The sequence below is a fragment of the Panulirus ornatus genome, chromosome 20 (assembly GCF_036320965.1).
Source record: "Panulirus ornatus isolate Po-2019 chromosome 20, ASM3632096v1, whole genome shotgun sequence".
Classification (NCBI taxonomy): Eukaryota; Metazoa; Arthropoda; class Malacostraca; order Decapoda; family Palinuridae; genus Panulirus; species Panulirus ornatus.
This window is the reverse complement of record NC_092243.1, coordinates 74048139-74061709: the sequence shown is the minus strand read 5'-3', so window position 1 is coordinate 74061709 and position 13571 is coordinate 74048139.

The following is a 13571-nucleotide window of genomic DNA, read 5'->3' as shown; positions in this document are numbered from 1 at the left end:
AGATGAAAGCCGGCAAGGCAGCAGGTTTGGATGGTATTGCAGTGGAATTTATTAAAAAAGGGGGGTGACTGTATTGTTGACTGGTTGGTAAGGTTATTTAATGTATGTATGACTCATGGTGAGGTGCCTGAGGATTGGCGGAATGCGTGCATAGTGCCATTGTACAAAGGCAAAGGGGATAAGAGTGAGTGCTCAAATTACAGAGGTATAAGTTTGTTGAGTATTCCTGGTAAATTATATGGGAGGGTATTGATTGAGAGGGTGAAGGCATGTACAGAGCATCAGATTGGGGAAGAGCAGTGTGGTTTCAGAAGTGGTAGAGGATGTGTGGATCAGGTGTTTGCTTTGAAGAATGTATGTGAGAAATACTTAGAAAAGCAAATGGATTTGTATGTAGCATTTATGGATCTGGAGAAGACATATGATAGAGTTGATAGAGATGCTCTGTGGAAGGTATTAAGAATGGTGTGGGAGGCAAGTTGTTAGAAGCAGTGAAAAGTTTTTATCGAGGATGTAAGGCGTGTGTACGTGTAGGAAGAGAGGAAAGTGATTGGTTCTCAGTGAATGTAGGTTTGCGGCAGGGGTGTGTGATGTCTCCATGGTTGTTTAATTTGTTTATGGATGGGTTGTTAGGGAGGTAAATGCAAGAGTCTTGGAAAGAGGGGCAAGTATGAAGTCTGTTGTGGATGAGAGAGCTTGGGAAGTGAGTCAGTTGTTGTTCGCTGATGATACAGCGCTGGTGGCTGATTCATGTGAGAAACTGCAGAAGCTGGTGACTGAGTTTGGTAAAGTGTGTGAAAGAAGAAAGTTAAGAGTAAATGTGAATAAGAGCAAGGTTATTAGGTACAGTAGGGTTGAGGGTCAAGTCAATTGGGAGGTAAGTTTGAATGGAGAAAACTGGAGGAAGTAAAGTGTTTTAGGTATCTGGGAGTGGATCTGGCAGCGGATGGAACCATGGAAGCGGAAGTGAATCATAGGGTAGGGGAGGGGGCAAAAATCCTGGGAGCCTTGGAGAATGTGTGGAAGTCGAGAACATTATCTCGGAAAGCAAAAATGGGTTTGTTTGAAGGAATAGTAGTTCCAACAATGTTGTATGGTTACGAGGCGTGGGCTATGGATAGAGTTGTGCACAGGAGGGTGGATGTGCTGGAAATGAGATGTTTGAGGACAATGTGTGGTGTGAGGTAGTTTGATCGAGTAAGTAATGTAAGGGTAAGAGAGATGTGTGGAAATAAAAAGAGCGTGGTTGAGAGAGCAGAAGAGGGTGTTTTGAAATGGTTTGGGCACATGGAGAGAATGAGTGAGGAAAGATTGACCAAGAGGATATATGTGTCGGAGGTGGAGGGAACGAGGAGAAGTGGGAGACCAAATTGGAGGTGGAAAGATGGAGTGAAAAAGATTTTGTGTGATCGGGGCCTGAACATACAAGAGGGTGAAAGGAGGGCAAGGAATAGAGTGAATTGGATCGATGTGGTATACCGGGGTTGACGTGCTGTCAGTGGATTGAATCAGGGCATGTGAAGCATCTGGGGTAAACCATGGAAAGTTGTATGGGGCCTGGATGTGGAAAGGGAGCTGTGGTTTCGGGCATTATTGCATGACAGCTAGAGACTGAGTGTGAACGAATGGGGCCTTTGTTGTCTTTTCCTAGTGCTACCTCGCACACGAGGGGGGAGGGGGATGGTATTCCATGTGTGGCGAGGTGGCGATGGGAGTGAATGGGGGCACACAGTGTGAATTGTGTGCATGGGTATATATGTATGTGTCTGTGTATGTATATATATGTGTACATTGAGATGTATAGGTATGTATATTTACGTGTGTGTGTTCATTGTGTATGGGGGTGGGTTGGGCCATTTCTTTCGTCTGTTTCCTTGCGCTGCCTCGCAAACGCGGGAGACAGCGGCAAAAAAAAAAAAAAAAAAAAAACCTGTGGTGTTACTGGACTTTTGTTGCATAAGGTTATATCATGGTTGAAAACTCTCCTTTAGTTAGGTTACATAATTGGGAGTTTTGTCAAAGCACTTTTCATTACAAGAGTCCATCATTTCCCAGCTACAAAAAGTAGTGCAGTCTTAGCTTGCAGAAAACTCTAGAAAAGGATGTCTTGGGTAAGATGATGATCCTTTTGTAGCAAGGGGTTATGGGTTAATTATAGATGAGTAAATAGATAAATAAAATTTGTACAGCAGTTGATCATTGTTTCTTCCCTAATATATCTCATGATTTCAAGATCGTAGGAAGAAAATGTATGCCTTGCCATCACTCTTGCTGTTGCAAATAGCATATTCCGATGCCTCTACCAATTAGGTACAGAGAGCCATAGACCTCAAAATGAAACCATCTCCCTGTGACGTGAACATTGCTTAGATGTATTAACTGATGAATCATAGAATGGAAAAGTGTTGCATATCTTACTTGATAATTGGGAGCAGAATTAGTGCAAATATACTTCAGGGAGTTTGGTTTCTCTTCCCATTTTGCTTTCTTCTGGGGACCACAGTTCTGATATTTCCCATCAGAGATGCTTCTGTCTTCAGATAACAGCAGAATGCCTGCAACTGCTTTTGACAAGATGTTGGTTGATATGGATGGTTGGAATGTGAAAGGAATAATTGATGATGCAAGAGGACTGAAATTAGAGTTACCTCTGGGAAAGGACAGTTAGACAGGTTTGTGGGAGACAGTGTTTATAGGTAGTGGAACCTTAGAGTGAAGGGTGTGAGATCAGGTTTAGAAAGAAAATCTGGAAATGTTAATGAAGGATGACTGATATGAAAAGATGTTTATTGGTAAATGTTTTAGTTTGATATTAGTAGTCATAAAATTCAAGTATAACAAGTTGTGAATGACTTTAATGTTTATTTCTGCTCAATGTAATGATGCAGAGGAAGAAGTTAAAGATACCATGTGGTAAGGATCTAAAAGATCAGTGTAGGATATAGATTCAGGGAAAAAATGTAAGGGATGGGTTAGCTGAATGGATGGGGAGAAACAGTAGAGTTATGAATAGGATTGAATCATGTAGCATAATGCAAATAAACTTTCAAGAGGATGGATGATGATATTGCCAGTGAAAAACATGTTGAGTATTGATAAAGTCATTTATGATAAAACTGAAGCCTACTTTCATAACTAAAGAGAATGCATTAGCATTTAAATGTAAGAAGCCAAGCCTTGAATGTAAAATTTTTGGATTTCATTACAGAAAGGGTAACTCCCAAGAGACTAATGTATTTTTTATCATTAATGGGGTTACCATCCCCTTTAGATTACATAGTGAAATGTATAATCAAATAGGCCTCCAGGCAATCTTTAGGAATATCTATGCAAATACTGTGGTTATGAAATATTTAACAATTATTATACTCAAGATCTCTATTAGGAAACCTGTTCTTTTCCATTATGAAACTTACTTAAAGCACTTGTCTATCACTAATGTTGTCACCATCCCCTTGCTTCATCCACTATGTGTTTTTTATGCTAGCAAACTTAAAACAGTGAATGCACTGAAGCAAAAGTTTACTTTACACTGTGGGGAATATTTTTTTTTTTTTTTTTGCTTTGTTGCTGTCTCCCGCATTTGCGAGGTAGCGCAAGGAAACAGATGAAAGAAATGGCCCAACCCACCCCCATACACATGTATATACATACCTACACAGCTTTCCATGGTTTACCCCAGACGCTTCACATGCCCTGATTCAATCCACTGACAGCACGTCAACCCCGGTATACCACATCGATCCAATTCACTCTATTCCTTGCCCTCCTTTCACCCTCCTGCATGTTCAGGCCCCGATCACACAAAATCTTTTTCACTCCATCTTTCCACCTCCAATTTGGTCTCCCACTTCTCCTCGTTCCCTCCACCTCCGACACATATATCCTCTTGGTCAATCTTTCCTCACCATGTGCCCAAACCATTTCAAAACACCCTCTTCTGCTCTCTCAACCACGCTCTTTTTATTTCCACACATCTCTCTTACCCTTACGTTACTTACTCGATCAAACCACCTCACACCACACATTGTCCTCAAACATCTCATTTCCAGCACATCCATCCTCCTGCGCACAACTCTATCCATAGCCCACGCCTCGCAACCATACAACATTGTTGGAACCACTATTTCTTCAAACATACCCATTTTTGCTTTCCGAGATAATGTTCTCGACTTCCACACATTCTCCAAGGCTCCCAGGATTTTCGCCCCCTCCCCCAACCTATGATCCACTTCCGCTTCCATGGTTCCATCCGCTGCTAGATCCACTCCCAGATATCTAAAACACTTTACTTCCTCCAGTTTTTCTCCATTCAAACTTACCTCCCAATTGACTTGACCCTCAACCCTACTGTACCTAATAACCTTGCTCTTATTCACATTTACTTTTAACTTTCTTCTTTCACACACTTTACCAAGCTCAGTCACCAGCTTCTGCAGTTTCTCACATGAATCAGCCACCAGCGCTGTATCATCAGCGAACAACAACTGACTCACTTCCCAAGCTCTCTCATCCCCAACAGACTTCATACTTGCCCCTCTTTCCAAAACTCTTGCATTTACCTCCCTAACAACCCCATCCATAAACAATATATTAGATTATATTCCCACACAAGAGTCTGATTTAAATTTAAACATATGAATGCCATGTAGCTAATGATAGATAATCCACGTGGGAAAGTTTCAGTACCTTTTACCTAAGCCAACTAAGTAATTAGATTTTGGAGTAGCTGAAAACCCCTCTCTTAGAATATTGTAATGGAGAATGATAGAGAAATAATTTCCCTGTCTGTATTTGGATGGACATATCTAAGAATGTTAGGAAAATTTCCCTCATAATTAAGAATGAAGAAGTAAGATTATTAGTGAAAGAGAAAAGAGAGGCATTTGGACGATTTTTGCAGGGAAAAAATGCAAATGAGTGGGAAAGAAAAGAGAAAGGTGCAAGAGGTGAAAAAGAGGGCAAATGAGAGTTGGGGTGAGAGAGTATCATTAAATTTTAGGGAGAATAAAAAGATGTTCTGGAAGAAGGTAAATAAAGTGCGTAAGACAAGGGAGCAAATGGGAACTTCAGTGAAGGGGGCTAAAGGGAAGGTGATAAGTAGTGGTGATGTGAGAAGGAGATGGAGTGAGTTTTTGAAGGTTTGTTGAATGTGTTTGATGATAGAGTGGCAGATATAGGGTGTTTTGGTCGAGGTGGCGTGCAAAGTGAGAGGGTTAGGGAGAATGATTTGGTAAACAGAGAAGAGGTAGTAAAAGCTTTGCAGAAGATGAAAGCCGCCAAGGCAGCAGGTTTGGATGTTATTGCAGTGGAATTTATTAAAAATGGGGGTGACTGTATTGTTGACTGATTGGTAAGGTTATTTAATGTATGTATGATTCATGGTGTGTGTGTGTGTGTGTGTGTATATATATATATATGTATATTATCCCTGGGGATAGGGGTGAAAGAATACTTCCCACGTATTCCTCGCGTGTCGTAGAAAGCGACTAGAGGGGACGGGAGCGGGGGGCCGGAAATCCTCCCCTCCTTGTATTAACTTTCTAAAATGGGAAACAGAAGAAGGAGTCACGCGGGGAGTGCTCATCCTCCTCGAAGGCTCAGAGTGGGGTGCCTAAATGTGTGTGGATGTAACCAAGATGTGAAAAAAGGAGAGATAGGTAGTATGTTTGAGGAAAGGAACCTGGATATTTTGGCTCTGAGTGAAACGAAGCTCAAGGGTAAAGGGGAAGAGTGGTTTGGAAATGTCTGGGGAGTGAAGTCAGGGGTTAGTGAGAGGACAAGAGCAAGGGAAGGAGTAGCAATACTCCTGAAACAGGAGTTGTGGGAGTATGTGATAGAATGTAAGAAAGTAAATTCTCGATTAATATGGGTAAAATTGAAAGTTGATGGAGAGAGGTGGGTGATTATTGGTGCATATGCACCTGGGCATGAGAAGAAAGATCATGAGAGGCAAGTGTTTTGGGAGCAGCTAAATGAGTGTGTTAGCGGTTTTGATGCACGAGACCGGGTTATAGTGATGGGTGATTTGAATGCAAAGGTGAGTAATGTGACAGTTGAGGGAATAATTGGTATGCATGGGGTGTTCAGTGTTGTAAATGGAAATGGTGAAGAGCTTGTAGATTTATGTGCTGAAAAAGGACTGATGATTGGGAATACCTGGTTTAAAAAGCGAGATATACATAAGTATACTTATGTAAGTAGGAGAGATGGCCAGAGAGCGTTATTGGATTACGTGTTAATTGACAGGCGTGCGAAAGAGAGACTTTTGGATGTCAATGTGCTGAGAGGTGCAACTGGAGGGATGTCTGATCATTATCTTGTGGAGGCTAAGGTGAAGATTAGTATGGGTTTTCAGAAAAGAAGAGTGAATGTTGGGGTGAAGAAGGTGGTGAGAGTAAGTGAGCTTGGGAAGGAGACCTGTGTGAAGAAGTATCAGGAGAGACTGTGTACAGAATGGAAAAAGGTGAGAACAATGGAAGTAAGGGGAGTGGGGGAGGAATGGGATGTATTTAGGGAATCAGTGATGGATTGCGCAAAAGATGCTTGTGGCATGAGAAGAGTGGGAGGTGGGCTGTTTAGAAAGGGTAGTGAGTGGTGGGATGAAGAAGTAAGAGTATTAGTGAAAGAGAAGAGAGAGGCATTTGGACGATTTTTGCAGGGAAAAAATGCAATTGAGTGGGAGAAGTATAAAAGAAAGAGACAGGAGGTCAAGAGAAAGGTGCAAGAGGTGAAAAAAAGGGCAAATGAGAGTTGGGGTGAGAGACTATCAGTAAATTTTAGGGAGAATAAAAAGATGTTCTGGAAGGAGGTAAATAGGGTGCGTAAGACAAGGGAGCAAATGGGAACTTCAGTGAAGGGCGTAAATGGGGAGGTGATAACAAGTAGTGGTGATGTGAGAAGGAGATGGAATGAGTATTTTGAAGGTTTGTTGAATGTGTCTGATGACAGAGTGGCAGATATAGGGTGTTTGGGTCGAGGTGGTGTGCAAAGTGAGAGGGTTAGGGAAAATGATTTGGTAAACAGAGAAGAGGTAGTAAAAGCTTTGCGGAAGATGAAAGCCGGCAAGGCAGCAGGTTTGGATGGTATTGCAGTGGAATTTATTAAAAAAGGGGGTGACTGTATTGTTGACTGGTTGGTAAGGTTATTTAATGTATGTATGACTCATGGTGAGGTGCCTGAGGATTGGCGGAATGCGTGCATAGTGCCATTGTACAAAGGCAAAGGGGATAAGAGTGAGTGCTCAAATTACAGAGGTATAAGTTTGTTGAGTATTCCTGGTAAATTATATGGGAGGGTATTGATTGAGAGGGTGAAGGCATGTACAGAGCATCAGATTGGGGAAGAGCAGTGTGGTTTCAGAAGTGGTAGAGGATGTGTGGATCAGGTGTTTGCTTTGAAGAATGTATGTGAGAAATACTTAGAAAAGCAAATGGATTTGTATGTAGCATTTATGGATCTGGAGAAGACATATGATAGAGTTGATAGAGATGCTCTGTGGAAGGTATTAAGAATATATGGTGTGGGAGGCAAGTTGTTAGAAGCAGTGAAAAGTTTTTATCGAGGATGTAAGGCGTGTGTACGTGTAGGAAGAGAGGAAAGTGATTGGTTCTCAGTGAATGTAGGTTTGCGGCAGGGGTGTGTGATGTCTCCATGGTTGTTTAATTTGTTTATGGATGGGGTTGTTAGGGAGGTAAATGCAAGAGTCTTGGAAAGAGGGGCAAGTATGAAGTCTGTTGGGGATGAGAGAGCTTGGGAAGTGAGTCAGTTGTTGTTCGCTGATGATACAGCGCTGGTGGCGGATTCATGTGAGAAACTGCAGAAGCTGGTGACTGAGTTTGGTAAAGTGTGTGGAAGAAGAAAGTTAAGAGTAAATGTGAATAAGAGCAAGGTTATTAGGTACAGTAGGGTTGAGGGTCAAGTCAATTGGGAGGTGAGTTTGAATGGAGAAAAACTGGAGGAAGTGAAGTGTTTTAGATATCTGGGAGTGGATCTGTCAGCGGATGGAACCATGGAAGCGGAAGTGGATCATAGGGTGGGGGAGGGGGCGAAAATCCTGGGAGCCTTGAAAAATGTGTGGAAGTCGAGAACATTATCCCGGAAAGCAAAAATGGGTATGTTTGAAGGAATAGTAGTTCCAACAATGTTGTATGGTTGCGAGGCGTGGGCTATGGATAGAGTTGTGCGCAGGAGGATGGATGTGCTGGAAATGAGATGTTTGAGGACAATGTGTGGTGTGAGGTGGTTTGATCGAGTAAGTAACGTAAGGGTAAGAGAGATGTGTGGAAATAAAAAGAGCGTGGTTGAGAGAGCAGAAGAGGGTGTTTTGAAATGGTTTGGGCACATGGAGAGAATGAGTGAGGAAAGATTGACCAAGAGGATATATGTGTCGGAGGTGAAGGGAACGAGGAGAAGAGGGAGACCAAATTGGAGGTGGAAAGATGGAGTGAAAAGGATTTTGTGTGATCGGGGCCTGAACATGCAGGAGGGTGAAAGGAGGGCAAGGAATAGAGTGAATTGGAGCGATGTGGTATACAGGGGTTGACGTGCTGTCAGTGGATTGAATCAAGGCATGTGAAGCGTCCGGGGTAAACCATGGAAAGCTGTGTAGGTATGTATATTTGCGTGTGTGGACGTGTGTATGTACATGTGTATGGGGGGGGTTGGGCCATTTCTTTCGTCTGTTTCCTTGCGCTACCTCGCAAACGCGGGAGACAGGGACAAAGTATGAAAAAAAAAAAAAAAAAATGATTCATGGTGAGGTGCCTGAGGATTGGCAGAATGCGTGCATAGTGCCATTGTACAAAGGCAAAGGGGATAAGAGTGAGTGCTCCAATTACAGAGGTATAAGTTTGTTGAGTATTCCTGGTAAATTATATGGGAGGGTATTAATTGAGAGGGTGAAGGCATGTACAGAGCATCAGATTGGGGAAGAGCAGTGTGGTTTCAGAAGTGGTAGAGGATGTGTGGATCAGGTGTTTGCTTTGAAGAATGTATGAGAAATACTTAGAAAAGCAAATGGATTTGTATGTAGCATTTATGGATCTGGAGAAGGCATATGATAGAGTTGATAGAGATGCTCTGTGGAAGGTACTAAGAATATATGGTGTGGGAGGCAAGTTGTTCGAAGTAGTGAAAAGTTTTTATCGAGGATGTAAGGCATGTGTACGTGTAGGAAGAGAGGAAAGTGATTGGTTGTCAGTGAATGTAGGTTTGCGGCAGGGGTGTGTGATGTCTCCATGGTTATTTAATTTGTTTATGGATGGGGTTGTTAGGAAGGTGAATGCAAGAGTTTTGGAAAGAGGGGCAAGTGTGAAGTCTGTTGGGGATGAGAGAGCTTGGGAAGTGAGTCAGTTGTTGTTCGCTGATGATACAGCACTGGTGGCTGATTCATGTGAGAAACTGCAGAAGCTGGTGACTTAGTTTGGTAAAGTGTGGGAAAGAAGAAAGTTTAGAGTAAATGTGAATAAGAGCAAGGTTATTAGGTACAGGAGGGTTGAGGGTCAAGTCAATTGGGAGGTAAGTTTGAATGGAGAAAAACTGGAGGAAGTAAAGTGTTTTAGATATCTGGGAGTGGATCTGGCAGCGGATGGAACCATGGAAGCGGAAGTGAATCATAGGGTGGGGGAGGGGGCGAAAATCCTGGGAGCCTTGAAGAATGTGTGGAAGTCGAGAACATTATCTCAGAAAGCAAAAATGGCTATGTTTGAAGGAATAGTGGTTCCAACAATGTTGTATGGTTGCGAGGCGTGGGCTATGGATAGAGTTGTGCGCAGGAGGGTGGATGCAATGGAAATGAGATGTTTGAGGACAATATGTGGTGTGAGGTGGTTTGATCGAGTAAGTAATGTAAGGGTAAGAGAGATGTGTGGAAATAAAAAGAGCATGGTCGAGAGAGCAGAAGAGGGTGTTTTGAAATGGTTTGGTCACATGGAGAGAATGAGTGAGGAAAGATTGACCAAGAGGATATATGTGTCGGAGGTGGAGGGAACGAGAAGTGGGAGACCAAATTGGAGGTGGAAAGATGGAGTGAAAAAGATTTTGAGTAAACGGGGCCTGAACATGCATGAGGGTGAAAGGCGGGCAAGGAATAGAGTGAATTGGATCGATGTGGTATACCGGGGTAGACGTGCTGTCAATGGATTGAATCAGGGCATGTGAAGCGTCTGGGGTAAACCATGGAAAGTTCTGTGGGGCCTGGATGTGGAAAGGGAGCTGTGGTTTCGGGCATTATTACATGACAGCTAGACACTGAGTGTGAATGAATGGGGCCTTTGTTGTCTTTTCCTAGCGGTACCTCGCACACATGAGGGGGGAGGGGGATGTTATTCCATGTGTGGCGAGGTGGCGATGGGAATGAATAAAGGCAGTGTGAATTGTGTGCATGTTTATGTATGTATGTGTCTGTGTGTGTATATATATGTGTACATTGAGATGTATGGGTATGTATATTTGCGTGTGTGGACATGTATGTATATACATGTGTATGGGGGTGGGTTGGGCCATTTCTTTTGTCTGTTTCCTTGCGCTACCTCGCAAACGCGGGAGACAGCGACAAAGCAAAATAAATAAATAAATGAATAAATAAATAATTAAGAATTGAACATAGCCTTTATCCACCCTTGGATTAATTTTTAGCTCTCTCCATTTTACTTATAAGGTTGAGCTTGTCAGTAATATCTAGAATTATTATTATTCAATGGACTGCCAGGACAGAAAAAACATGAATGGAGGAAGTATTGAAACATTTAAAAGTAAACTTGATACATTATTGACATCAGTGCCAGATGAACCAAGAATCAATAATTATGTAATGCAGGTGGGAGCGGAGAATAATCTTGCATGCCAAGCAAGATATGCAGTGAGCACTTTGCACTATCCCTGCCATTCTGGTTGAAATGTATTGTAGGTACTTTTAAGTAGGTACTCATCTGGCCTGCCATATTTGTTACCACACAAGATCCACACAACAGTTTAAACTCCACACCCGTAGGATGGGGATTTACATTTAGGGTCATGAGGTTAAACTGTCCTACATGTTCAACTCTAACCTGATGATGAATGCACCGGCAAAATGATTTACGTAAAAGTCAAATATGGAGATTTTTTTGCTCATTCCTTGAAAAAAGAACCCTGATACAAATAGAAAATATGTTTCACTTTAAAAAAGACCCCTGATACACAGAAAATATGTTTCAAAAAGTGAACAACGGTCGGAGTCTGGTGGATTATGATGAAATGTGAGCCCAATATAGGCTGGTGACATTAATCCCAACCACTGACTATCCACCTACATCTCCTCATTGTGCCAGGATCCCATTACTTAGAAACAATACTCAATCTTGTGTAAAATTTTCCTCAAATTGATTCATTTCCAGTGTACATAATTTCCCTCAATAAGTAAGTGCTTATCACTGAAAATGTAGCAATGCCTCGTACTACCACTCAAAACACTCCCAGAGACCCTGACACTCCTAACAGAGCACTTCAGCACAAAACATGACCCCACCCAGCAAAAACTAATACTAGTGCTTCTCAGAACGTCACATATAACTTGATATTATACAGCTTAACAACTATGGCACCAGAGACAAATACACACAACTATTCTACTCTTACAATATAACATAATTTTAGCCTTCATTCTTGAAACCAGATTGGCACAGATCCATCCTCACTCCCTTCTTTTCTTTACCCAGAGACAAGAACAAGGTGAACTTATAACACTTGTACAACACAACATCTCATTAACCTACTCCACCTAACAAACAAAACACACCAAACAAATAATGATTTTTTAAAAATATTATCCATAGAAATAAAACATAACACCAGCTATGACATAATACATACATCCCTGCTCCCCCAACTATATGTCCTCCCAGATACACTCCCCAATTACAGAACGGAACCAACACACCCAGCATCTATTATGAGGAGATCAACACCCACCAACCTGTACACCTGTACTCTTGTATCAGTGCACTCTAAATACTCTCAAGTTGATTGATTTATATATCAGTATATATTAATGTGCAATACAATTCTTTACGAAAATACAGGTCATTAAAACTTTATATAGTTGAAAGTGATAAATAAGTAAGCTTTCTTTATCAAACTGTGCTTTCCTTTCTCATGGTAGCATCTGTAAGCACCACAATATTACCAAAGTAATAGCTTTAGTCCTATTTCTCCACTCTGCAGTCTGTCCTTTGAGCATGAGATATTACTTAAAATGTTGTTCAGGAAAATCTGGGTTAGGACCTTCCAGTTCTTAGGATTTTGGGGGAGGAAGCATTTGCCTTCCCCACCTTTCCCTGCCCAGTCAACCGTGGCAGTGGGAATGAATTGGAACAATGTGGTTTACTGGGGATGACGTGCTGTCAATGGACTTGGTTCAGTCCATGTGAAACATCTGGGATGAAAATGGAAAGGTCTGTGGGGCCTTGATGTGGATATGGAGCTGTGGTTTCAGTGCATTACATATGACAACTAGAGAGTGTAAACAAATGTGGCCTCTTGTCTGTTTTTCTGGCGCTATCTTGCTGAAGTTGGGGGTAGCGCCAGGAATGGATAAGGCAACCATGAATATGTATGTATATGTGTATATGTATGTTTATATGTGTATATGTTGATATGTATATGTATATATTCATGTATGGTCATTTATGTATATATATATATGTGTGTGTATGAGTGGATGGGGGATTCTTCATCTGTTTCCTGGCATTGTCTCACCGATGCAGGAAACAGTGATTAAGCATGATAATGATAATAATGAATAACCTTTTCGCTCTGAGATAATATTCTCTCTCTACACATTCTTCATTGCTCCCAGAACCATTGCCTCCTCCTACATCCTATGACTCACTTCCTCTTCTATAGATCCATTCACTGCTAAGTCAACCCCCAGATATCTAAAACACTTCACTTCCTCCAATTTTTCTCCATTCAAACACATCCCAACTAACCTCTCCCTCAACCCTGCTGAACCTAATAGCCTTCCTCTTATTCACATTTACTCTCAACTTTCTCCTTTCACACACTTTTCCAAACTCAGTCACCAACTTCTGTAGCTTCTCACTCAAATCAGCCACCAGTGCCGTATCATCGGCGAACAATTGACTCACCTCCCAGGCCCTCTTATCCCCAACAGACTGCAAATTGCCCCTATCTCCAAAACTCTTGCATTTACCTCCCTAACCAACCCATCCATAAACAAATTAAACAACCATGGGGACATCACACACCCCTGCTGCAGACCACCCTTCAATGGGAACCAATCACTCTCCTCTCTTCCTACTTGTACACATCTTACACTCTTAATAAATGCTTCTCTGCTTCTAGGAGCTTACCTCCCACACCATATATTCTTAATAGCTTCCACAAAGCATCTCTATCATCTCTTATCATATGCCTTCTTCAGATCCATAAATACCACATACAAATCCATCTGTTTTTCCAAGTATTTCTTACATTCTTTCAAAGCAAACACCTGATCCACACATCCTCTACATTTCTAAAAGAACATTGCTTCTCTCCAATCTGATGCTCTGTACATGCCTTTGCCC